This window comes from Epinephelus lanceolatus, chromosome 3 (genome assembly GCF_041903045.1).
Source record: "Epinephelus lanceolatus isolate andai-2023 chromosome 3, ASM4190304v1, whole genome shotgun sequence".
Lineage (NCBI taxonomy): Eukaryota > Metazoa > Chordata > Actinopteri > Perciformes > Serranidae > Epinephelus > Epinephelus lanceolatus.
In genome coordinates, this window is record NC_135736.1 from 5368970 (window position 1) to 5395386 (window position 26417).

General features: G+C 39.0%; 2 pseudogenes across 2 annotated transcripts in view; one reads left to right on the forward strand and one right to left on the reverse strand.

Annotated features, from left to right (window-relative positions):
• Positions 1 to 3141: 3141 nt before the first annotated feature.
• On the forward strand, positions 3142 to 8571 carry LOC117266591 (uncharacterized; annotated as a pseudogene). Its single transcript, XR_013488443.1, has 7 exons — positions 3142 to 3171; positions 4941 to 5614; positions 6242 to 6287; positions 6380 to 6471; positions 6832 to 6942; positions 7836 to 8112; positions 8216 to 8571. The product of XR_013488443.1 is annotated as an uncharacterized LOC117266591 (transcript).
• Positions 8572 to 8730: 159 nt separating this feature from the next.
• LOC144459384 (uncharacterized) overlaps positions 8731 to 26417 on the reverse strand; it is a 33990-nt pseudogene continuing 16303 nt past the window's right edge. The window contains exons 3-6 of the transcript XR_013488355.1: positions 10391 to 10534; positions 9887 to 10027; positions 9638 to 9749; positions 8731 to 9521 (exon numbers count right to left, since the gene is read on the reverse strand). The product of XR_013488355.1 is annotated as an uncharacterized LOC144459384 (transcript). The remainder of the gene's footprint in view (positions 9522 to 9637; positions 9750 to 9886; positions 10028 to 10390; positions 10535 to 26417) is intronic.

Genomic DNA, 26417 nt, shown 5'->3' on the forward strand with positions numbered 1-26417 from the left:
TGGGTAAATGTTAAGACATAAATGAAAACATTAAGATGCCATTAGTAACTATTATATTTTGTTAAAGGTTTAAATCACCACTATATTTCCAATCACCACAGGAAACTGATGAATGACAGCTTTCAAAAAATGTGCTTTTACTCTAAAGTAAATTTTGTCTGATCCATTTTATATAGCAAAAATTATAACCACAAACAGTTTCACAAAATAAAGTCAAAGCTTGCATTCATGAAAACATCCATATTAAAAAATTACAAAAACTACTTATGAAATAAATGAAAAGATTTGTAACAGTAATTATAAAACCTATGGATTAGGACCCAGTGTCATGATTTGCAAAATCTTAGTTTCTTGTGACACAACCTCTTTACTGTGGAGTAAATATCACATCGGCCGAGGCGTTGTAACTTTCCTTAAGTGTCCTACAAGAGAGAAAGATGACAGGTTAAAAACACAGGTAGAAAACATTGACAACAGCCTGTCTTGGTTAAAAGCCCACTCACCACCAAAATGATCTTATTGCTGAGTAAGTGGCTGTCATTCAGAAAATAGTTTTGTGTTTAAGTTCTGTAGATATTCGACTTTATATTTGAATGTGATTTTAAATTTAACAGTGTACTACCAAGACAACTGGAGTATGAATGTACAGTATGCAATTCATCCACATTAAAATAATTGTTGCTATTAAAAGGAAACTGAACTGTTCTCAAAGCTCACTGCCACTGTGGAATCATGCTATGTTCAGCTGTCTCATTTTGAGAATATTTTTTTCCACTGGTTCTTCACAGACTGTGAGTGGGGAAAAAGGTAGTAATTCTCACTATGATAAAGGGTCTTTGCATAAAATGCACTAAAATGTTAAAGTCAGTAAATACATGTCATGTTCCTTGATTGATAAAATCTTCATTTGGCCTTTTGCATCAGGGGAACACTAAACTGCACTGGTGTGTCAGTAATTTCACCTTATCAGTAATAGTACAGAGCAAGCTGTGCCCTAATCGAGTACTTAGTAATGTATAAAAATTAGTAATATATACAATGCATTTAAATGTATTATGGACAATAATTCATCATTTTAAACTAGTAAGTTTCTTGACTCTTTGTGAGGTACTGTATAAAAAAAGGTGTCTTTATCCTGGAGTCAGTTCTGAAGTGATGACTCTCAAAGTGCTCTATGCACAGACGGGAAGTCTTGTTCGGAGTCCAGTTCTGTCTTCTCATGTTGAGTGTCCACTGGTCCAGTCTGTCTGGGTCACCTAGAGGAAAACCTTACGCAGACAAATAGATATTAAAATATATGTGTTAGATTACCCACTTCACTCCTTTACATGCAAACAATACAATACTTAAATTACTTCAATGTTCAGATCATAATCAATTTATTTTAGAAAACAAAAAGGTGGTGGCCATCACAGTCCCCATATTCTGTCTGTGCATTATCTGTTGTTGTGTAGCTACAGGCCTATATCATACGCTAATCTTCTTAATATTTTATATGTGACAGTCAAATGTCACATTAGTTTTTTTTAATTACATTACACACCTTATTGTAATTTCACACAGTTCGACACTTTTTAATTTACATACACAAGTATAGCTTTAATATTACATTAAAGTTACATTGCTCATATGAGAAATTTAACGTTAACATTGCATAACGTTAGCTAACTAACGTGGAGGACCTTTATTTTCAAACCTCACACAGTGTTCAAAATATTATTTCCCTAAATGCCTAAATCCTAACACTACTCTGTTAGGTTCTGACTTCGATGCATCCCGGATTGGCGTCTTGCTCGAGGGCTAACCGTTAGCTGGCTAGTTAGCTAGTTAACGAGCTACACTTGTTTTGTATTGTATTGTCTGTTGCTCTGTAACTTGATGTGAATGTTGCTGCTGTGATACAGGTCGCACTTGAAAATGAGACCACCGGTCTCAACGTGATTTTACATGTCCTAAATAAAGGCTTAATAATAATAACAATAAACTGACAAGCTCCAATATTTGCCTGAAAAAAATATCCAAAAGGCACAAACATGGCTGAGAGGACAGGTTCAACGGCTTGAACATGGACGCGAATTAGCTGAGACGACGCCGAGCAGACCCCCCCCCCCCCCCCCCCCGTTGTCATGAAAGGGGAAATTAGCTATAGAGACCAAAACCGTCACTCGTCACCCCCAGAGGTTGCCGCTTGGTCAGCGGGCGCTTCTTCCTACGTGCTCAAAAACGTAGGTGCTGATTGGCCGAAGAGGAGTCCTGTGTATCTGCGCTCGATTGCTCTTCCTTCATCCTTCAAGTACCCGGATGTCTGTCACAGTAAATTTGTATGGGCTGAAATATGTGCCACCAGAAACTGAATTTGAATCATTTATATTTGAATATGAATTTCTAAACTTGAATAATTGCATTGAAAAACTGAATTTGAATCACATAATTTGAAATTGTATTGTTTAATTTGAATCATTGCATTGAAAAACTGAATCTGAATAGTATAATTTGAAATTGAATTTATTAGTTTGGAACTGAAGTCCAATCAAATTTGATCCTCACTGAAAATTCAACTCTATATATCTTCACATTCAGTTCTCACAATTCAATTTCAAATTTATGGAAGTATTTCTGTGCCATCTGAGTTTGAATATGAATTTCTAAGATTGAAATTTTTCAGCATCAAAATCAGACTTTGAATTTTAAAAACCATCAAATTTCTAGCACTGAAATTTTTTTTGCCTCTGAATTTTTTGTTTTTTGTTTGAATTTTATTTTGTTGAAATAAATTCAGTGTAAAAAAAATCAGTCTCAAAATATTCAGTTTTTCAAAATTCAACATGTAAAGAAATTCAACACCCCAAAAAAATTCAGTGTAAAAAAAAATCACCATCTCAAAAAAATTCAGTGTAAAAAAAAATTCAATTTCTAAAAAAAATTCAGTGTAAAAAAATTCAACGTCAAAAAATTCAGTGTAAAAAAAGTCAACATCAAAAAATTCAGTCTAAAAAAAATTCAACGTCAAAAAATTCAGTGTAAAAAGAACCAGACTCAACATCCGGGTCACCAGGGAGAAGCAATCGATCCCTGTCTCAATTCAGCCAACGTCCAGCCAATCATGTTACGCTCCATTGGTCATGTGATACCCACCCGGTCATGGCCACAAACGCAGGTGATGGTGCTTCGGTGAGTCTGTTTACTTTATTTGCCATTTGTGTTAAAAATTTAAAATAAATTTAGTAATAGATATTACTCGACATGTTGCACATTAACCGGATTTATTGAACAATATCTACAATGAACTTTTAATGAGGTGGCGTTCGTGAAAACTGCGTAAGTAACTAGCTAATGGTATGTGAGCTAGGCTACTTTCGGTTCTGAGGCAGCGAGTATGACGACTGACAGTACATTAAACCGTGATAGTGTTAACTGGTGACACAGTGTTTCCCACAGGATTTTAGGAGACGGGGGGGGGGGGAATTTTAACACTGTACAATTACCGCGATATAGCGCATTTACCGTTTATTAGCGGCCTGTCTGTGCGTGTGTGTGTACGTGCGGTGCGACCGCACGCGAGAGAGACGGCAGGTGGAGGGGCTGACTGGCAGAGATGATAGATGGTGAAACGCAATTTATTTTTTTTTTCTGTTGGGAAACACTGGGTGACAGCATATCGTGGTTGTTCTAAGTTAGTGATGGCAGCTGTTGACAAACGGCTACAAGCAACAAACCAGTCTATACCCACCAGTCCTCCCATTAGCTGGCCTACTCTCCTTGCTTTACCTGTATTTGGCCCAGCCTGCTTACCAGAAGCTGCATTCATCAGCTCCTCTTTGACTCAACCAGCCCGAACCGTGGGTGTTGATACTCGGACCCGACGTCTTGGACCTCCCCGCTCCGGTAGCTCACCTGATAGAGCCGGTATCACCAGGGCTTCATGCTTAGGCTATAGGTTGATTTTCTACTGCATTATTATTTAATTCCATAGGTTTTTGTTTTTATTTTATGTTTGTACTGTTGAAAGTTGAACATAGATTATTTTAGGCATAATCAAGCATGTTGAAAAAGCCTATCTGAATTTGTGTCTTTACCTATTGAGGGATATTATTTTATTGTGTAACTTGTATAAAATCGTTGTGTAATCCATAAAGAGGAGGCATTCCTTAAGTGTCCTCTTTTTTGGAAATCAAAATATGGTCACCTTAATTAAAGTCCATTAACATTTAGCTGTTTAACATGATCTTTGTGCTGCTGGTTTGTAATACCAAACCAGTCTATACCCACCAGTCCTCCCATTAGCTGGCCTACTCTCCTTGCTTTACCTGTATTTGGCCCAGCCTGCTTACCAGAAGCCGCATTCATCAGCTCCTCTTTGACTGAACGATCCCATTTCCCATATTTTTACATACTTCTTACTAAAATGAAACATAGTTAATTTCTGAGTATTTATTCTTTGGACTGCGCTCCTTAAACAACTGTTATAGACCACTGTGGCCAGCTGCATCCCAGAATTACTATGTTTCCATTCGCTCGTCTATTTTTTCTCATTAGTTATTGTTTTCATACAGGCTGGGGTTGTCACAAGAACCGATACTTTGGTACCAAGTAGATGTCGAGACGCAAAAAATTCGTCGGTACCTGCATTTTCGGTACCGTGATTACCGGTTATACAACTTTACCCTCTGCGCGCCTCGTCGAGTCCTGTCGGGACTTACACGGGCAGTACACGCGCGCGAGTCGGTGCAGCTACAGTCGAGCTCGCAGTCCGTTTATGTGAACACGGAGTTTAACCTGAGTTTATTGTGCAATCATTTTAATGCAGGCATTGGATTTTGAACTATTCAAGTATCTGATGAAGCTGTTGTTATTACAAATTGCACTTTTCAAACATCAGCTGTTACAGTCATGGATTTGCTTTTCTATTGTTAATTTTCTATTTTGTTTTTCTTTCCTAGGAACAACTGCTTAATCATCTTTTAGAAAGACTTCGCTCTCGATTGGAACATATTGTGGAACGCATGCCTCTGGACCTGGACTTCTTAGAGTTCACTTGCACACAAGAACTTGTGTTCTTAAATGCTGTATCCAGTCAAGTGACTGTTTGTCAAGCTATTTTAGATGCACTGACACAGCTACACAGTCTCATCAATTTGGAAAAAGACAAAAGGGAGCAACACATTGCAGTTGTGCAGTTTGAGCAAGGACCAGCAGGGTGACAGCGGATGACCATATCCCCAGACTACCTTAGCAAACTTCTGGAACTTAATTTGTCTGTTCCATGTATTGCTAAACTCTTGGGGGTGTCCAGACGTACAGTATACCGACGCATGGCTGAGTCTGATCTCTCAGTAAAGGCACTCTACAGCCCAATGACAGATGATGAGTTAGATCAGTGTGTGAGAGAGATTAAATCTAGGCAGCCTAACTCTGGATATCGGATGATGAAGGGCCTCCTGCAAGCCAGAGGACTGAGGGTGCAGTATAACCGTGTCAGAGCCTCCATGCACCGCGTTGACACCATTGGTGTCATAAACCGAATGGTCCATGTTGGGTGTCTAGCTAGACAGACCTATTCAGTACCCGGACCCCAGGCTTTGTGGCACATTGATACGAACCATAAATTGATTCGGTAAATTCATATTTAGCAATCTTTTTCACGAAATGTCTGAGTTTCAAGGGTGTTTTTTAAAGTACATAGTTGTTATTAGGGCTGCAACTAACAATTATTTTCATTATCGGTTAATTTGGTGATTATTGTAACGATTAATCAATTAGTTGTTTGGTCAATAAAATTGAAAAAATGTTGAAAAATGTCAATCAGTGTTTCCCAAACCACAAGATGATGTTGTCAAAGTCTTGTTTTGTCCACAAACCAAAGAAATATTCAGTTTATTGTCATAAAGGAACAAAGAAACCAGAAATATTCAGATTTAACAAGCTTAAATCAGAGAATTTTGACTTTTTTTCTTAAAAAAACTACTCAAACCGATTATTTGAATCAAATCAAAATAGTTGACGAGTAATTTAATAATTTATTATTGTTTGATTAATCAATTAATTGTTGCAGCTCTTGTTAGCAGTATCCACACATTTTTTACTGCTTCTGTTACTATATATGCGCCATAACAGCTAACCTCTCATAATGGCATACACTTTGTCTATTTCAGCAACTGTGTGTTGAACCTTTTTTTTCTTTCTTTTATTTAACTTGCAGTATGTTGTGTGCAATTGACAAATTCATTTTTCACTCTTTCAGCTACAACATTGTTGTCTTCGGAGGCATTGATGGTTTTTCTCGTAAGGTTAGCACAATTGTTTGGACAAAGTGCACATATTTCTATAATTATTAAATACTTGAGTGCCCCATAGATATGTAATTTTATTTGTGCTGCAGATAATGTATCTTGGTGCAGCCTCAAACAACATGGCCTCAACCACCCTGGCATTCTTCCAGGAATCTGTCGACAAGTTTGGTGTTCCTCTCAGGTGAATGAATATTATAAACTAGGATATTTTACACTATAACAGTACTAACTGTATAACTATGTGTATGGAAAATGAGTTGTATGGTGGGAAAAATACCAGGTCAAAGATAAACACTGTTCATAACACTTATGTGGCTATATAAAACCTATATGTATTATCCCTGTTTCCTACCTTTTAGTTAGAGAGACTTTGAATAGGGAAATAGAATTATTAACAAGTTAGTTTTATTTTATTTTCTGAATTTTGCTCTCAGATGCTTCAACTACTCTCATTGCACTGTTGTATTAATAAACCAATAAACTGTAACCAACTTTTCATATACAGTATATGGTATTTGAAAGTGTTTTGTGTCTCCTTTAGGGTACGTGGAGATCAGGGAGTTGAAAACGTAGACGTTGCCCGCTTCATGTTTACAGTCCGTGGCACTGGAAGGAGCAGCTTTATATCTGGCAAGAGTGTTCACAACCAACGGTTTGTTCAGTAGAATAGATACTGCTAATTGGAAGTTGCCCCCTCACTGATACCATGTAGTGATACTATGTTAGCACACAGCTGCTAGAAGGAGTACCATGATGTACTATTATTTGTCACATTTGCATATGGTGCAATAACATGCAGTATGCATGAAACAAGATCTAATTCTAAATATAGGCAAGGCAATTTTATTTGTATAGCCCGTTTTTACAAACAGTTTGTCTCAAAGGGCTTTACATGGCATCATAACAACATCCTCTTCCCTTAGACCCTCACATCCACTGAGGAAAAACTCCAGGAAAATCCTTTTAACAGGGAAAAATTGGAGAAACCTCAGGGTGAGCAACAGAGGAGGGATCCCTCACCCAGGACGGGCAGACGTGCAATAGATGTATACAGACAAGAAAACAGTTTATAACACAGAATGTGGGAAACATGGAAATGTTAACAAGAGCTGATGAAGGCAGCTTCTGGTGGGAGGAGAGGAGAGGAGTCTGGACTTAGATGTAGTTAGAGTGTCTGCCTCTCTGACCCATGGAGAGAGCTGGTTCCACAGTAAAGGGGCCCAGTAACTGAAGGCTCTACCTCCCAGTCTGTTTTTAGAGATACTGGGAGTCACTAACAGACCTGCATTCTGGGAGCGGAGTGCTCTGGTGGGACAGTAAGGAATAATGAGGTCTTTCAGATAGGATGGAGCTTTGTCATTAAGAGCCTTATAAGTCAGCAGAAGTGGGTAGTGGGCTATGCATAAATACAAAATAAAGAAGAAATTCAAAGACTAAGTTTCAGCTATTAAATAGGTTGGATATTTTACATTTTAATTGTTGGTCACTCATTGTGGATTATTTAACAAATTGTAAATATTAATATTTTTTTGTATTAAAATTAAGGATTGAGCGGCTGTGGAGAGACCTGTGGGTAGCTGTTAATTGCATCTACTACGATGTCCTGCACTACCTTGAAGAAGAGGGCTTCCTGAGCATCGCCAATCCAACACACCTCTTCTGCTGCCACTTTGTTTTCTTACCACGCCTGCAGGATGACTTGGATACATTTCGGAATGGTTGGGACAACCATCTGCTCAGAACGGAAAGCAACATGACCCCCAACCAGCTGTGGGAGCTGGGTCGTAGACACTACCCAGTTCAAAGACCAGATAACGCAGAGGTACATGAATCATTTGGTTTTCATGTGTAAGCTGTTGAATTTGAAGTATTTTAAAGTGTGCCTACTGTCACTGCATACAATTTAAAATGCTCTCTATTTGTAGGGCATGGATATTCCTGACACTGAGTGGGAAAACAGTGGATTTCCTTGTGAAGACCACTTCAGCGTCGTCGTTCCACACACAGCATGCCCACTGACCGACAACTGACAGCTTTTAGAGCTGCAGTTCAGCCAAGAGCTGCATCCCAGTCCTACGGCAGCGATATTTACATTGCTGCTGTTCAGTTTTGTGAGCAGTTTCTTGATCTCTGAATAGAACTGATCAGATAAGACTTCAGTTTTGAGTTATGTGTTGATATTTTAATGTTTTCGCAAACTTTCGTTCCCTTCAGTTCTATCAGTGAAAAGTACAAGTGCACTTTAAACTCTTGCATTAATGGTTTATTAAAGCGCAGAAATTGTTACAAGGAATACATTAAGCTGCCAATCATAAAATGCATGTAACTTAACATACCGCATTTTCTTATGAAAACTGAGGTTGAGATGTAATGTAATGTAATAACAATGTAATGTAACAAAGCACAAAATTGTGAAAATAAAATCAGTGTAAGTCCACCTTGACAACTTGAATATTTTCAACATCAGATGTGTCGAACCAGAGTAAGGATGGCAAGGAATCTCCCACATGGTCTGAAATCTGCGGGTTACAGTTTTACAAATACAACAACTCCATACTGTCAGATGAATCTCAACACTTGACAGCTAACAAGCATAAAAACATCAACATTTTACCTAAACAATCTTAACTGACAAGTGTAAATACAGGTTGAGATGTCACTCAGACAAGACTAAATACTTTACATTCTTCTATGAAAACTGAGCTTGAGATGTTTTGTAACGATGCGAAGAAATTGCAACTGTGTAACACTGAAAATAAAATAAGTATAAGTCCACCTTTTAACAACGTGAATATTTTCAACATCAGGTGTGTCAAACCAGAGTAAGGACAGCAAGGAATCTCCAGTACATGGTCTGAAATATGTGTGTTACAGTTGAAGTTACAGTTCTACAAATACAACAACTCCATACTGTCAGATGAACCTGAACACTTGACAGCTAACAAGCATAAAACATCAACAAATTACTTTAACAATCTTATCTGACAAGTGTAAATACAGGTCCAGATGCCACTCAGACAAGACCAAATCCTGTATGGCAAGTGCTAATGCATGCCAGGATGTCACGTTTAAAAGATGTGTAGTTCTTGTAATGCCCTGGGATGCACAAGGTCTCAAAGCAGGTGGAGGCTGTGAGGTATCTGCTCTCGACGACTTCGACAGAGAGACTTGGTGGTAGAACCTCCCATCCGGTCCAGAATTTGACCAGGTTGGTCAGTTCAGTTGGTGTTGCTATGGAGTAGATTCAAATGGATGATGATTAGTCATCAGGATAAATAGCCAACTATGGCACTAACAGTTCACACGGAATAGAAGATTAGTCAAGCCCTTGAGACAAGTAAACCTACCTTCACCTATGAACTGTCATAGATACCCTGACATGCGGCATGTTGTTTCAACTGAACAATCGTCATCATCGCTGCCACCCTCAGGAGGCCATGTGATACGCTGAAGAAGGACCTGCATTGAAAAAATAGCATGAGAAAGACTTGGATAATTTTTTATTGTATTGCAGACAGTAATAGATGCTGACCAGGTATGAACCATAATATTTACTACAAATGCAATGCTACAAGACCAGAGTTATTCAAATTAACCTCAGCGCTGACATTCCCTGCCGTGTCTTTAGGAAAAAGCAAGGCCACTGTGTCAGGTCTTTGGGTCACCAGTGTCCACATTGGGGTTTCTTTAATGCCTCGTCTCAGCTGCTTAATTTGCCTCATAACACGACCTAGTACCTGTTAATAATAAGACAGAGAGAATATAACCCATAAAATTCATTTATGTAAAAGTAGGCTTGAAGAGTAAATTATGAAAAGAATACTTTCATTTAAATACACTTATTATGCTGCATTCCACTGGTGAATGAGGAAATAATCATACTGTTTTCCTGCACACTTGCAGTATTATAGACCACCCACTAAACCTGGGAATCAAATTTATCAGGAGAAAGTGCCACATTTTAATTTCTTCAGACAATTTTTTTTTAACCGTAGCAATGTGCATTTATAACCAATACATCACCCACAGGATAAAAAAACCCAAAATACATTAATTGTGACTTGTGTTTTTAAACAGACATTTCTCAAACTTTTACTCACTGCATGTATCAATAGCTTTTCAAACAGCCACCTCCTGTTGTTGTCAGTTAGGGAAGGGAGGTCCCACGCATAGGCCAAGTCCTGGACACTTTGTTTATCCTTATCGGACAGTATGGATCCCCCTTCAAGCTTCAAGACAATAAGTCATATAAATTTCATTCATAAGGGACAATGGATACACAATAAAAGGGAGACCCATTGTACTTAACATATTACTGAAAGAAAAAACTTTTTTTTAATCAAACATACAACCCTGATGGTTTCTCTAATGTCCAGATCTGGACAGTCGTCCAGTGTCACTGTTGCAGTGTCAGGACTTCCACCAAACAAGACATGAATAACAGCAGGGCTGAGTCCCTGTAGGCGTGGTCCTCCATGAAGAAAGGAGTGGCCTATCATTCGACCCGCCACCATGAACATGTCACTTTCCACGAGAAAGTGAGAGGCTGAGGGAACTAAATGGCCCGGCTCTCCTTCAAAAAGCCCAGTAAGACTTGAATTTGCTGTCAAGATATCAAAAATTTGAATTAAGAACAACAAAGAAATAGGCCTCATTCCAGAGTCAGAGATATCATCAATACAGGCATTATACATTTAGAAGAACCCTTTGAACTTTCAGGATAAAGCAAAATACCATAAACCTTTATGGACAGAATAATTAAAAAAAAGGTAATACAGCTTGCATTTGGAAGGATTCTATTACATACATACCAAAATTGATGCAAAAGCCTGACCTCAGCTTCTCCATGCATGTGGAGAAAAAAAAACGAGTTACACCATGTCCAATAGCAGTATCTCCTGTAACACAGTGTAAAGTTTGACAGAATAAAGACAGAGTAAATACTTAAGTTAGTTTTGGACAACTGTGACTTGTAATTGGAGCTACCTTCAAGTCTGCAATTCAGGGATCATCCCCATTCCACATTAGGTTGTTTATAGAAGGAGACAAGTGCCATGTCCTGCTCAGCAGGGCTTTTTCTGATGTCCATGCTGAGAAGTAAGGGACTCTTTGTTTCATGAATACGTCGAAAACTGTCAGCACACTGAGATATGGCCTTGGTGGGGTCACTGACAGTTAACCAGCCTAATATGAATAAAAAATAGAAATGTGTTTGTTTAATTATCTATGGCTAACTGTAAAGATAGCAAAAAACAACCATTCATTCAAACTGTGTATCTTTCCCTATGCCACTGCTAAGCATGAACAGCACCTACCATCTTGAACAGCTGCAGAACTTGTGGATGGCCCAGGCCTTGCTGCTTGCTCTTCCTCAATTACAATGCTTTCATGCATCACCTCATTTCCTGCCCTACCCTCATAAAAGTATTTGTGTTACAACTGCACAGTATGTAAAACAAAGACCATTGCTGATTAGAGAAAAAAAAACATTAACAATAAAAAGTTAATGGATACCTTTCCACACATGACGAAGCATGTACCTCGATGGAGTCAGCAGGAAACATATTTTTGCAGACAGGACATTCCTGCATGTCTGCTGTTGAGAGGTTACCGGTAAAAATAGTGTTATTTTCAAAAAACTGTTATTAAATACTACACAATATACTTGCAAAAGCAGATTATATTATATTATACTTCTTACAGTCTCTCTCTTCAGGCTCACTGATATCCACATTAGCCAGGTTGTCGTCACTGTCAACATCTATGACGTTACAAGATTTGATGTGTTCTGTCAGGAGCGGAAGGGGAACTGCAACTACACTTCTGACATGCAGCTTTTGGCATGTTACTGAATGCTTCATCAGTCAATGGTAGGGGATTTGTACTTAGTTCCTCTTGAATTGGGGCAATGAATAGATTTTTAGCCCCACGAGTTACAGACTTCAACATCATGCCTGTATAGCCGGTATCATCGGGAGTCACAAGAGACAGCTGTCGGCTACCCCATCCACCTATAGAAAAGAGGAGAGGAAAATGAGAACTTTCAACAGTTTATTAGATAGATTACATCTAGAAGTTAAGTCAAAGCAACTAGACTTCTTGTCTGACAACAGACCAAGCTAAAGAAGTCACTTAAAGCAAAATAAGTCATGTTTGTTTGTTTTTTACTTTTACAAATACAATTTCTACTTTGCAGTGGCTGGTTTGCAGGTAGGCATGTAAAATATTTAAAAGTCTTATTTAAGTACCATAAAGTAACAGTGTTGTGCACTGCATAATGTGAAGTTAACTGCTGCATATGTACTTTTTTTTTAATGACAGAGCAACACTAACACACAAACTTATGTTGGCCCACCTGAAGATTTGTATAGTAGCCATCCACCGGTAATTGTTCCCAATTTTGGGAATAAAACTTTGAGGGCATCACATAACTGTGACAAAAAAATGGAAACAACTGTAATCTTCAAAAACTACTCATCATTCAAATCAGAAATGGCATTAATGACACAGCGTTACAAACTAGCAAATCATTGTAACTTCATAGCCTGAATACAATATACAATACAACTGGCCCAAATAACTAATTGTATGTTATCACCTCTTCATGTGTTGTGCTTTCATCTTGATGAGCAGTCCTACGGCCCAGTCCTGCACGCATATGGACTAATTGCTCCTGCTCTTTTGGGGTTTTTTCACATTGCTTTGGCAACAAATAGAAAGCCACATCCAATGGTTTAGGCCTCTTGGCAGGAACAGGACTTGCTGCAGGAAAGTGCCTCTTCCCTCTGCCCCTGCTGATACCTGGAAAGGACCTATAGAAAATTTAAAAAATAAATAAAACATTAACAACCTCATCTGTTTTTTGTAATTACATTAGAAAAGCACCTTTATTATTATCAAATCTTTGAGATTGTTTTCATTTAATAAACAAATTTAACATTAGCCTTAAAGCTTCAGTTGGTAACAATTATTCAGTCATATTTGCTGGAACTGTCACTATATTCTGATAGTCGTACATTGAATGAGTAATTTAGGACAAAATCCAACTCCTCTGGCTCCACCTACAGCCTGTAATCATATTTGCTGAAATCTACTGCGACTGAAGCTTCTCCACCAGTCAGGTAGAGGGAGTAGGAGGAGCAGCCAATCGCAGCTCGTACACATCGTAGTGAGCTGACGAAAGTGAAAGTAAACTCCGCGACTTGGTCGGACATTTCAAGACAACACACTATCAGGTCAATCAATCAATCAATCAATCAATCAATTTTATTTATAAAGCCCAATATCACAATTTGCCTCACAGGGCTTTACAGCATACGACATCCCTCTGTCCTTATGACCCTCACAGCTGATGAGGAAAAACTCCCCCCAAAAAAAAAAAACCCTTTAACGGGGGGGAAAAAAAAATGGTAGAAAGCTCAGGAAGAGCAACTGAGGAGGGATCCCTCTTCCAGGATGGACAGACGTGCAATAGATGTCGTACAGGACAGATCAGCATGATAAATTAACAGTAATCCGTATGACACAATGAGACAGAGAGAGACAGAGAGAGAGACAGAGAGAGAGAGAGAGAGAGAGAGAGAAATGCAGGTAATAACAGTAGCTTACAACAACATTAATGAAAGTAATAATATTATAGTTATAGTTCTGGCAACTGCGGTACAGTATGTTGAAAGTATGTATTAATATCTGGCAGTATACATGTGTGACAATAGTCATATGTGTATAATAACAGTAGAAGTATGACTAATGACTAATGATGGCAGCAGCAGCAGGAGGCATCTGGCAGGACCACGGCAGCAGCACAACCACACACGTCACGCTGTCCAGGCACCGCTGCAATACGAGTTAATCTGAGAGACAGTGGAGCACAGGTCGCTCTTTTCACCTCTGTCAAACCCCCTCCCTCCCTCCACACATGTAGACACACACAAGAAGAGTGTGTTTCATGGTGAGAGAGACGTTAGATCGTTGTGGAGTCTCCGGTTGCTATGGATACGGTACGTCTTCTGTGGCTACTTTGTGTGTGTGCGCCTGCAAGTGTGTGTGTCTGTGTGTGTCTGTTTACAGTCTATGGTCTGTGTATGTCTGTATGTGGGGGGGGGGGGGGGCGGCGGCGCTTGGCAGAGGCTCATAAAGGGACCTGACAGAGTATTGTACTGAAATTTCCGACCAAGTCGCAGAGTTTACTTTCACTTTCATCAACTTGCCAACTGGAGCTTTAAGTGAAATGGACCATACACATTTTCAGAATCGACACAGAACATCATGCATTCTTCCAGTGTTTACTGACTTAGACTTAAAGATCTGCAATACAGAGCATTCAACATAATACTATCATTACTTTGATTTTGCCTGTACAAATCAACAGAGTGTCAAAATGTGTATACATAGGGCTTCATTTAAAATAAACTTCTTTTTACCTGGTCATTTCCGTTTGAAGTGATGCTGTCTGTCTCTGTTCTCTGCAGGATTGTATCCAAAAACATTTATTTATCATCAACACATCTACAATGTATAAGTAAAATTATGTACGTGAATTAAAGTTAAATACTAAACCTTATATGCTGATTTGTGACGCCACCACTGGCTGCACCTTGTTGACCAGACGAACTCAGTAACTGTAGTAAGCGACGGGCTGATTGCAAAATATCATCACCATGACCGCCCTGACATCACAAATAACAAAGAAATAGTAAGAAGGGTATTACAAACCAGCAGCACAAAGATCATGTTAAACAGCTAAATGTTAATGGACTTTAATTAAGGTGACCATATTTTGATTTCCAAAAAAGAGGACACTTAAGGAATGCCTCCTCTTTATGGATTACACAACGATTTTATACAAGTTACACAATAAAATAATATCCCTCAATAGGTAAAGACACAAATTCAGATAGGCTTTTTCAACATGCTTGATTATGCCTAAAATAATCTATGTTCAACTTTCAACAGTACAAACATAAAATAAAAACAAAAACCTATGGAATTAAATAATAATGCAGTAGAAAATCAACCTATAGCCTAAGCATGAAGCCCTGGTGATACCGGCTCTATCAGGTGAGCTACCGGAGCGGGGAGGTCCAAGACGTCGGGTCCGAGTATCAACACCCACGGTTCGGGCTGGTTGAGTCAAAGAGGAGCTGATGAATGCAGCTTCTGGTAAGCAGGCTGGGCCAAATACAGGTAAAGCAAGGAGAGTAGGCCAGCTAATGGGAGGACTGGTGGGTATAGACTGGTTTGTTGCTTGTAGCCGTTTGTCAACAGCTGCCATCACTAACTTAGAACAACCACGATATGCTGTCACCCAGTGTTTCCCAACAGAAAAAAAAATAAACTGCGTTTCACCATCTATCATCTCTGCCAGTCAGCCCCTCCACCTGCCGTCTCTCTCGCGTGCGGTCGCACCGCACGTACACACACACGCACAGACAGGCCGCTAATAAACGGTAAATGCGCTATATCGCGGTAATTGTACAGTGTTAAAATTACCCCCCCGTCTCCTAAAATCCTGTGGGAAACACTGTGTCACCAGTTAACACTATCACGGTTTAATGTACTGTCAGTCGTCATACTCGCTGCCTCAGAACCGAAAGTAGCCTAGCTCACATACCATTAGCTAGTTACTTACGCAGTTTTCACGAACGCCACCTCATTAAAAGTTCATTGTAGATATTGTTCAATAAATCCGGTTAATGTGCAACATGTCGAGTAATATCTATTACTAAATTTATTTTAAATTTTTAACACAAATGGCAAATAAAGTAAACAGACTCACCGAAGCACCATCACCTGCGTTTGTGGCCATGACCGGGTGGGTATCACATGACCAATGGAGCGTAACATGATTGGCTGGACGTTGGCTGAATTGAGACAGGGATCGATTGCTTCTCCCTGGTGACCCGGATGTTGAGTCTGGTTCTTTTTACACTGAATTTTTTGACGTTGAATTTTTTTAGACTGAATTTTTTGATGTTGACTTTTTTTACACTGAATTTTTTGACGTTGAATTTTTTTACACTGAATTTTTTTTAGAAATTGAATTTTTTTTTACACTGAATTTTTTTGAGATGTTGATTTTTTTACACTGAATTTTTTTGGGGTGTTGAATTTCTTTACATGTTGAATTTTGAAAAACTGAATATTTTGAAACAATGATTTTTTTTACACTGAATTTATTTCAACAAAATAAAATTCAAACAAAAACCAAAAAAATTTCAGTGCTAGAAATTTGATGGTTTTTAAAATTCAAAGTCTGATTTTGATGCTGAAAAATTTCAATCTTAGAAATTCATATTCAAACTCAGATGGCACAGAAATACTTCCATACGTGTGCAGTGATACACTGTTCTTCAGCAGACAAAATAGTTCCAAAAATGGAATCAGGAAAACGGGGACACTGTCCTAGAAATGACCGTAAGAGTTGAATTAACCATTAAATATTAAGGACAGTTTAAAACCTCATCAACTCCGCCAGGGCGTGTATATCCATGAGTTGGCGCTCCCTATTGCGACCCTACGTCTCACCTCGTACCCAGTAAGCACCAGGTAAACACGTCATGTGCCATAACCAGGAGGATCTCCTCTTCACAAACTTAGCATCCATTTATTTTTAACATTTTAACATTTTGAATTTTTTTTTTTTTATCTTTTTCAGTTTTTCTTATTTATTTATTTATTCATTTATTTTATTTTTCATTGTTAATACAATCAAAATAAATGTCAAATTTAAGATAATTGCTATGACAATCGAACAACTGCAAGTAATGCAAAAAATAATAAGGAAAAAATTGCAGGTCAGATATAAATAAATTATGATAAGAAAATTAAATAATATAATATAAATTAATTTTGATAAGCATCACAATATAGGTATATGCTTCAGAAAAAATGATATTTATTTATGAAATACTCTGCTAAAAGAATTAAATTATTATTCCCAATTTCTGTTTTTTGTTTCCGATTTGGAGATTTGGAATCCTCCCCCCTTAAACTTGTAGAAGTTTGAAGTCAGTTCATCTTGTACAGGAGCCTTTTAGCTATTCACTTAACTGCCTCATCTAATTCATTACTTCATTCTCTTGTCTCAATATGCCCCTGTAAATATGTTGCCATAATCTCTGATTTTCACAGGCAAACACACACATTTGCCTGTTTGCTGCTATTTATTCTTCTCTGATAAGTTGCAAACTGAGACCAGATGAAGAAAAAAATATTTTAAAAAACTGTCTATGGATAGGATATCTCTAGGCGACCCAGCAAATAATAAAATTTAGGCTGGACAAAAAAGGGTAAGATGATCACAACCTCATTAGGAAGGAGTGTGGGCTGATAACCCAAAACCTGTGTGGGCCCAGAGGTAGAAAAGTTGCTGTGGGCCCAAAAGGGCTGACATACACTGGGCCTGTGTGAGTTTTCTGTGGGCAGTTTGCTAGTGTGGGCTGTCCAGTGAAAGCCCGCAGGAAGCCCAAGGAAAAGTTCTGCTGTGGGCCTCACCTGGGCCAGCCCACACTGGGCCTGTGTGGGTTTTCTGTGGGCAGTTTGCTAGTGTGGGCTGCCCAGTGAAAGCCTGCAGGGAGCCCAAGGAAAGGTTCTGCTGTGGGCCTCACCTGGGGCAGCCCACACTGGGCCCGTTTAGGTTTGGTATCCCTGCTATTTTCAGGCAGCCTTAAGGCAGAAAAGCAGAACAGGATACGTTATACGTTGGTATATTAATAGAAAGAACATGATAATGCACAGTACAACATCACCCAGATGTGCCGATCACTGGCGGCACCCTTCTGTGATGTAGTCTGTACTGACATGACAAGACGCAACCACCTTTGGGGGATATTTTTTCTGGTGGTGCACTAGTGCAAGTGGATCAGTTTGGATGAATGAAAAATGAAAACAATGAGCAGTTTATTTCATGTGGTAACACATTGCGTGACACTGTCAGTGTAATAATATTACCTGAAATCCTGTTGATAATGCATTATATTACTTTGTTACTGCTAAAACTTAATTTATTACCGCAATGCAGTACAAAGTTAAGGTGAAACCCCTAACACTGTTCCTAACATTGTGAAAGAGTAAGAAAATGGTCAGGCTGTTCTCATGCACTATTTGTACATTTTTTCTACTTGCCTAAACTTAAAGATGCCTAACCATGTTTCTTTTCCAATGCGTTCTCATGCCAACTCGTCAAATATTGCCATTAAGTCAGTGGCCCTTCATGTCTACATATTAAGCTGAATGATGAAAACTCTGACGAAATTTTTTGTCAACAACCTGCTTTCCATGGCGAAAACAATGACGATGACGAGCTGTGAATAGATAGCAATAATAAAAACTAAGGCGGAATCTGTGTTTCGTTTTCGTTGACAAGATGAGATGTGATGTAAACGTTAGTGGTGGACTATCAGACATTGGCAGCAGAAAAAAGGCATACTTGCAATTATCTTAAAATGCCGTATGAGGCTGGTAAACTCCAGTAAAAAATTGGCGGCAGGATGTTTCGCTAGTCGCTGAATGGCAACAGAGCAAGCAATCACTGGCAACCGGACTGATCCCCACCGGGCTCCACTCAGTCCAGATGTGTAGGTTACGGCTTAGGCTCCATGTCGATTTGGAGCCTACGCCGTAACCTACGGCGTAGCCAGAGTTGGATAAGGGTTACTTTAAAAATAATCAAATAACTTTACTGCATTACTTTTTTTTTGAAAAGTAACTAGTTACTTTACTGCATTACTCCCTGAGTAAAGTAACTCAAGTACTTTTAAAGTACTTTTGAGTATTCTACATTTCCTATTAGGCAATGGACCACAGGGCACTAAGCCTACATTTTTTGTCTCCAAAATTAAAGTTATGGACCACTTGCCCTTCACTGAGATCCAATTCTCCCATCACAGCCGTCACTTTGACCAGTAGAAACACAGAACAATCTGCTGCCGTAGACAACTGTATGACAACAACACCCCAGCGTTTTTAATATTTCCTCTAGGGATGTTACCACACAGAGTAAAAGGGGGAAATGATGGTGTGAAACAGCAGAGGCACTTTGTCAACCCGCTGAGAACTGTCATTAGCATCAAGCTAGCAAACAATGTTACATCTTCACAATGGAGACTGACATAAAGTAATAACATTAAAAAATAGTGGCGGGGCTTTTACTCACCACAACTGCAGAGGCTCCCAGCTTCATTTGAAACAGACTACATTATAAAAGGGCCGTTATTTATTAATCCCTCTGTTTTTTTACTTTTTATCTGCTCCCATTGCCTTTATAAAGTTAATACATTGAGCCATCATTTTAAACTCAACACTTCCTGAATTTGTTTCAAATTTAAAGCCCCTTATAACCTCAGCTGAGAGAATCCCTCCATTTTCTAAATAGGCTTTTATTCTGAAACATTTGTAGGAACTTGTTGTGGAGGATACAGTAGCTTGAATATTTACGTATGGTACTTCAGATGAAGCTCCTGCCATCTGCTGACGCTTTTAGGTGACTACAGCAACATTTCGGCTGGCATATGAACAGACACAGTGACTCAAATAATAGTAAAAGTAATAAAAATAGCCAACAGCCTTCAGTCCGTACAGGAAGTCACAGACACACTTACATCCTGTCTGGAATGATGTCAAGTCATTAAAAAAGTGATCAGATCCATATCAGTTTGTTTTCAGTCTCCAGTTGTTTCAATTATGATAGATTAATTTATTAAAATGCTTTACAGGCAATCTGTAGTTTATGTTCATGGTTCAACCTCCATTTGACATGAATTCTCCTGTAAATCAGCATCATATCAGTTTGACCTGTCCCCTCAACTACACAGGCTAAATAAACTGTGTTTGACTATAAGGGTCATATTTTCAGAGAAAAAAAATACACAAGACAACAGCTTTCATTAAAGATCAGTCAGAGACAGTCAGGGCTTAACATCTGTACAGATGTTATTTTAAGTATCTTCACATCAAGTCTTTGTGTTGCTAAATACATCAATAATTAAACCATCCAATATTAATATAGTACAGTAGACTCTGTATAGTTTATGATTAATATATTTACTCTGTGACAACTAAACTTCACCATCAGTCACACAACATGTTTTCTGTTCACAGAATAAACCTTCAAATCAGACAAATACAATCTTAATCTCTAAAATTCAACGAAAATGAAAAGTTTATCTAAAACGTCATATTGTTGAGTCAACATCTAAACCAATCAGCTGTTAGATCAGGTGAGAGCCAGGCGGTGCAGTCAGTGGAGAGCAACTGCAGCGCCTGGCTCTAAAAACTGCGGCCGCCTCGCTCTCGCGGTTTTATCGCCGTCCACTTTTGTAATACGTCAAAGCAAGTCGGGATCAGAGCCCATCTACGGTACTGGTCGGGATGAAATTGGACGCAAAACTAACCGGCATGCATTGTTCACCGATCGACGGTGATCGAATCTGCGCAGGCCTGGCTCATCTCGAACGAGCCTATTATAATCACTTTTCCCATGTCACGCAAATTGAGACAATATCCCGCATTTGATTGGCTCTGGCTCTCCAAGGTGCAGGACAGTCACCTTTCTCAAAACATGACTTTCATCCAATAGCTGAGAGAGGGCTATCATCATTGTGTGTGTCCACTGTAAATCAATCAACGTACATGTGGGGTCAAGAGTTCATCAACCTGTCACCGTCCTTCTTAACGCTAATGTTACCTCCACCCACTGACACAATAAACAAAGGCAAGAGCCTCAGCTCAGCAGCAGTGAGTCCACACTGAACAAAATATTCAGTCACTGCAGCATCTGCAAAACATACTGCAGAACTGAAATCAGTGTTTGCCTTTGTCGAAGAGGAGCATCAGGCTGTTCTTAGACATGTACCTACTAGATGGTTAAGTCTATGGCCTGCTGTCAAAAGGCTACATGACAACTGGACAGCTATCAAGAGCTCTCAAAACAAAGCTTCAACACCGCTAGATGGATTCTTTCTTTGGAATGGAAACCAGCACAATCCTCCAACAGTTTCCAGACCAAAGGGCAGCAGCAATCAAGACTGATCTTTTACATTTCTACAAGGCAGCACTCAGTTACCTTGAAAAGTGTTATGATTTTTCAGACAACTACCAGAACATTGTTGCAAGCATGGCACTGAAGAGCAACTTCACATTCTCCCATCTCTGTGATGCAGCTGACGTCCTTCAGATACAAAAGAAACTGGACATGGATGAACTGTATGAAGAATACTCTGTGACTTTACCACGCCAGCAGGAAATTGTGGACAAAAGTGCCCCTGTTTTGGAGAGGTGGTCAATCCTGCTTTAAGGCACAAAGACACCAAATATGACTGCTATTGCATCCTTTCTCTTCAGCATCCCAGTCACAAATGCCTCTGTGGAGAGTGTTTTCCCTTATGTTAGCAGCATGGACTGACCAACGCGACCGATGCTCTGTGGACCTTATCAAGAGTGAAATTCAAGTCAAATGCAACCTTGGATACAGTTGTAAGGAATTCTACACCTATGCATTGAAGGAGAAGGCCTTACTCGAGGCAGCACGCTCAAACAAAAAGTACAAAGCCAAGAAGATCACCTAAGGTAAGAAACTTAATGTTGATATTTGGACTTAATATTGTGGCCTTCCAGTGTGGTACTAGATTTTAATGATTTCATCTATTTTTGTGTGTCAACCAGGTGCTGTCCATGGTGCCGAAAATGCATAGCATGTGGATTTACCTGCTTATTTTGTGGTGATGGACAAATCTAAAAAGACTTGAACTTTAGTTTGCCTACCTCCTGACCAGCTTTGGTTTGTATTCATGTGATGTTTGGTTAGATTTTATCCTTTTTTTTAATAAAGTTTTTGCCTATTTTTAAGTCTGGAGGTTGAAATGAGAGACTTGAGGTGACAAAGGATGCTTTGGTTAAATATGTGGATATTTATTTTTTGGAAAACTCCACAGGATATTTATTTTATTTTATTCTATTCTTATTTATGTATTAGAATGCAAAACAGTTGACCTATGTTCTGTGTATGGATGCACAAAGTTCTTTGGTCTAAGTAATTTTAGGTTGACTGAAAACAAACAACTGTTAAAATGTTGTCAGTTGTGTGTCAGTTGTGCCTTTTTGTTTTATTGCACACAGATTAGTTGACCTTTGAGAGTTGAGAACATGCACTTAACTTAAAAAAAAGCTGATACTTTAAATGTATACAATCAGAATATCTCACAAGCTCTGTGAAACTTGAGGTTTCTTTTTTGAGTTTTTACAAGTAGATTTTTTCAGTTTTTACAAGTATCATTTTCCTGGGACAAATGTATTTATTTCCCTTAATTGGAAAAAGTCCATTAAAGAAAAATGTTGTTGAAACCTCTCTGTGCAAAATAAATGCAAAAAATAAATGCCCAATGCACAAATGTGCATACTGTGTGCAACCAAATCAAATTGTTGTTATTCATATTTGTAAGCTTGATCTCAATAGAAATGTTTATGTTTTATGATAAGATGGACATTGTTTAAAAATCTAGACTATGTTTCAGCATTGCGGTAACGTGTCCCGCATTGTCCCACACAAACACACTCCTTGTCCCACATGTGGCTTGTAAGCATCCGGTCACCCTAGTCGCAGTGACGCAGACCTCCTGTCAATACAATGTAAAATGCCATAGGCTTGTGTTAATAACGTTAGCTTGTTGTATTTGTTTTAAAAAAAACATGTTTCGTACAGGACAGTTGCTTTGTCAATGAACCTTGTGAGTTGTTATGGAGCCAGTCCATAGGGACTTGGGCTGCGAACTGGAGGGTCGCCTGTTCAAGTCCCTGTCCGGACCAAAATATGGAGCGTGGACTGGTAGCTGGAGAGGTGCCAGTTCACCTCCTGGGCACTGCCGAGGTGCCCTTGAGGAAGGCACCGAACCCCCCAACCGCTTGGAGCGCCTGTCATGGGCAGCCCCACTCTGACATCTCCATCTTAGTGCATGTATAGGTTCTGTTTGTGCACGTGTGTGTTCGGACCTGTTTAACAGAGTGGAAAAGTTGAATTTCCCCTCGGGGATTAATAAATAAAGTATATATAAAAAATAAAATTGTGTGTCATTACCTTTGTCAAATGTTGCCGTTGTTCCTGGTTTAATATGAGAAGAGGAAAAGATCGCTAGTTGCTAGGCTAATTTATAAAATGTAAAATGCCATGGGCTTGTGTTGTATTTGTGGGGAAAATGTGTCCGGAGTGTTTGTCTGTGAACGCTGTGAGTTGTAGTGAAGCCAATTTGTGTACTTCTTTTTCAAATTGTCTCTATTAAGCCATGTTTAATGTGTGTTTAATGTGTGTTTTCGGTGTGTTTTGAATCAACTTAACCTAACAGCACTTCACAGAAACCTCTGCCCCTGACTAGTATTTTGGAGGTGTAACTGCAGAGTGACACAGACACACCACCGCAGAAGTAAAACTGCTCACAACGGCATAGGCGACGTGTGTAGGCTACGTGCGTAGGGTCCACGCACAACCATAAATCCCCTTTTAGAACTCTGAGACTAGCTTCTATTAGTACGTTTACGTGACATTAGGGTAAATCGATTTATTGTGTGAGTCCGACTAAAACCGGACTTTTAAAATACATGTAAACATGTTAGTCTGACTGAAATTTAATTAAACTGAATTTCTCATAGTCGGACTAACACACTCAGATAATGATTGGGAGTCGAATTGCTCGTGCATGCATACAGTCAATTGGACCCAAACTAGCAGAGGCACTCTGCGCATGCTCCACAGTTTCCGCCCTCAGCTTTGACCCGGAAGTCAATAAGCATTAAATGTGCAACAGAACAAGAAGCCAGTAACAACATGGTGAAATCTACAACCAGAGCCGTATGTTTTTGGATAATTGAGGAGACACAGTTCATGCTGTTTGGTCTGTGACATAGTAAGTAAACCGAAAAAAGGTCCAATACTAACAAGTTGAAAGGGGGCATATCGCCACCTATCATAGCAGAGTTGACATATTCGGTCAATAATTCGATTCCTCTCCCGTGTTTGTATACTGGGACAAGGACAGTAGTTCAAATAAATAGCCTAATCGAGCTATAACTGTATCTCAACTTAAAGCAACACTTACCTTTCTGGAAATTTTATACTTTTCTTTGTTTAGGTTAAAATGCTATTAATAAGCTGATGGCACACTAAAATGTAAGTGAATTCCACCAGAGATGAAAACTCAACATTATACCATTCTCATATGGTTCCAAGAAAACTCCGACCAATCATTGCATTCGGACTGAATGCAATGATTGGTCGGACTTTTCTCCTGTCCTGTCTGTCTTCCCTATGTGGAGGCCTCCAACAGATGTAACCGCTTGCGTAATCCACCCCTGAGTCTGTGAGACAACAAATATGCTAGAACCAGGGAGGCTTGTGGATATAAACTAGTAACAGGGACGCTTGTGGATATAAACTAGTAACCCAAGATGACCATGACCATTAACGTTAACGCTACTATCTAACGTTAGCACCGTAACCTTATTCTAAAACCCATCAGTCATCACTGACTCCGGCTGAGTTTTAAAACTCCGGGGTTGCATTTGTAACGTTACACTCGCCCTCCTCTTCCGTGTATCTAACGTTACCATGACAACACCTACGTCTATCATAGATGTAATGAGGACGTAATGGAGGAGGGGTGAGTAGGCCTTTGGAGGGAGGTGGAGTTGCAGGAGGAGGAGGATGGGACTTTGGAGGGAGGCGGGAGTTGTGGATGTTCAAATTTTTTCTAAGTGCTGTGTGAAATGCAAGAAAGGGTTAGGGTTAACTGTGCATGTAAATGCACGGTATGATTTCTTTAATTTTTCTTAAAACATCATGTTATTTGATGAGTGATGCTTCACTAGCATACATAAAGGTGAGAGTTAATGTACTTTCCAACCGGAAGATCAGCGGTTCGATCCCCAGCTCCTCCTGTCTGCATGTCAAAGTATCCTTGAGCAAGATACTGAACCCCAAATTGCTCCCGATGAGGCTTCCATCGGTGTGTGTGTGAGTAGCAGGTGGCACTTTGTTAAAAACTCAGTAGCAGGTGGCACCTTGTATGGTAGCGTCAGCCACCAATGTATGTGTGTGTGAATGGGTGAATGTGACTCGTAGTGTAAAAAGCGCTTTGAGTGGTCGGATGACTAGAAAGGTGCAAATGGTACAAATGCAGGTCCATTTTGTATTATTTCATTTAATACATGTAGTAGTGGAAGAAATATTCAGCATCACAGCTGAAAAATACTCCATTACAAAGAAAGTATGCAGTGTCACTAGGAAAATGTACTTGAAAGGTACTCTTGTGGAACCCTTTCAGAGTGCCAATAAATAACTGAATTATGAAATAAGAATTTAATTGTGGCTAATTCATTAACATTTCTGCAAGATATTATTAAAAGAACAGTGAGTACGATTTAGGGAGATTTTAACTGGTAAAAACACTGAATAAAGTAGTTTCACGATACCCTTCAGTGTTTCTCTGATGCTGTTTGGCATGTTGGAGATGGAATGCTAGCCCAGCACTTGCTAATGTGTGCTCATCTTTTTTCTATTTTTTCTATTTAAGTTCCAAATGTTCAAGAGGTTTTTTACTAGGAGCTGCATTATCCAGGGGTCTCTTCCTCTGAAAAACGAATAATTTAAACCGGTAAAAACTCTCAACAAAGCAGTTTGACTTGAAAATAAATAAATAAATAAAATAAAAAATCTGTGTTTTTCCATTGCTGCTCGTCGCAGAGGGGCTTCTAACTAAGTTGGCAAAGGAAAAAACCCGAATGGCCCAATTTATAGCATTTAGAGCCAGTGTTTGGTTTGTCTGTTCTAGGCAACTGTAGAAACATGTCACTGCAACATGGTGGACCCTGTGGAACCCTATGTAAATGTAAACAGCTCATTTTAATGTAATGAAAAATGACGATTCTTATTTTTAGCTGATTATACACAAAAGAAAACATATTTATTATATCATATTCCATATCTAACAATATCCCTCTAAATCCTAAACACTGGACCTTTAAGGCTGAACTAATTAAACAAACTTTATACACTGTTGGGTAGTTTTATCTGTAAAATGCTGGTCATTTGTTTTGTATTTAAATCCTTATCTGCAAAGTCACCTATAAGCTGGTAAATAA